General features: G+C 36.3%; 1 long non-coding RNA gene across 1 annotated transcript; it reads right to left on the reverse strand.

Moving 5' to 3' along the window:
• Positions 1 to 416: 416 nt before the first annotated feature.
• LOC126594222 (uncharacterized) lies at positions 417 to 1,330 on the reverse strand. The gene is made up of 3 exons (XR_007613181.1): positions 1,036 to 1,330; positions 837 to 937; positions 417 to 749 (listed from the first exon to the last, which is right to left on the reverse strand). It is a non-coding gene; the product is annotated as an uncharacterized LOC126594222 (long non-coding RNA).
• Between the last annotated feature and the right edge of the window lie 316 nt (positions 1,331 to 1,646).

Consider the following 1,646-nt stretch of genomic DNA (forward strand, 5'->3'; position numbering starts at 1 on the left):
AACTTGTAACCTACATTATGAAATGTATCAAATTAATAAACCAAGAAATCAAGAATGTCTTTATGCGTGAAGTCAAGCATTAACTGGAGATATAGAAGCAAATCAAATTAATTTATATAGGTCACAAATGTTGTTCATTATGTAAAATTAAATTATTGCTCCTATCATTTGTGTCCATTCTTGATTTGTTGATATCCACTTTAAATTTTCTTCGTATTCCTACATAAACCAAAAAAAAAAAAAGAACACTAATTTTTTTGACAAAAGAAAAGATAACATGAGGAAATAATATATGCAATAACAGTAACTTGCATATTAATATCAGTGCAGAGAAAGCTATATATTCTTTTATACCGAGAGAAGAGTAATTTAAAAAACAAAAATTCTCTAACTAAGTCATGGAGGCGAAGCATCCATATGAGAAACGAAAGATCACCATCAAATTATCAAAATCCAGTCAAACGTAAATGAAAAAAAGACACAAGTAAAATAGAAAAAAGAAACGAACTCCCATCGTCAAAATTAAATCGTGCTTTGCATCGCCTCCTCATCCACGGGAACAACACATAGAACCCTCGCACGGGAATTTCCAGAAGTCATATGAATTTAAAGATGCCCTTGCATCGCTTCCTCATCCACGGGAACAGTACATAGAACCCTCGCACTGGAATTTCCAGAAGACATCCCCAATGAAATTTAACACGTCATGCAGATAAGACTCCATTTGAAGGAGTTGCCGAGTTTTTTGCCTGAAAAACAGACAAAATCGAAGAACAAATGAGTCCAACCCTACAAAGTCCATGCAATGCACCACATGATAAGATCAAATCCTCTACCTGTTCTCTTCACGTGAACTACTCCGATTACTCACAGCACCATCAGTGGACTGCCCGTTTGCTGCGGCTCCGGCGCTTTCTTTCTACCAAACTTTGGCATCCTACAAATACAAATAATTTTATCAGTAGAGAAAACAGAAGCAAGTAAAACAAACAAAAGCAAACACTCTGTTCCGCAAAGCAAAACAGAAGCTTATACCCAGATTAATTTCATTTGAGCACCTGGGATAGGGAGGGAGAGGAATCACCACAAATCTCAAAGCAAAAAATTGAAAAAAGAAGAATCGATGACTTGGACGTTAGTTTCTACCCCTTTTATCCCACGTTGGAGTGTTGGAGTGTCGGAGTCTACAAAACCGAACATTATCCCACGTACGAGTGTGGTAGTCTGCAAAACCGAAGGGTAACTGCTGAATGTAGTTGCAAAACTGAACGTGGTGATCGATCCTTTCTCCCACGTTATCCTTCTTTTATTCTTCTTTTTTAAAAACCTTTCCACTCTTACGCTTCAGTTTATTGTTCTAACCGTACGTTTTTTAAATTGTTTGTTTGTTTGTTTGTTTTTATGTTTTTTTGTTTTTGTTTTTTGGTTTAAGGGGCTTTCAACACCAAAGTACTCTTCTGGCATTCTATTGTAGGGATATATTTTTCCTTCGAGTCCTACTTCAACATCCAACAGTATGTTTCCACCGACAAATTCTTACAAATTTGAGCCAACCTATTGGAAGTTTATGGAAGTCTACAAGGTAAAAACATAAACCTGCAAGATTTGTGAGACTAGTATAGTAGAGAAGAAAAGAGAGGGCGAAG

The sequence above is a fragment of the Malus sylvestris genome, chromosome 12 (genome assembly GCF_916048215.2).
Source record: "Malus sylvestris chromosome 12, drMalSylv7.2, whole genome shotgun sequence".
NCBI classification, from domain to species: Eukaryota; Viridiplantae; Streptophyta; class Magnoliopsida; order Rosales; family Rosaceae; genus Malus; species Malus sylvestris.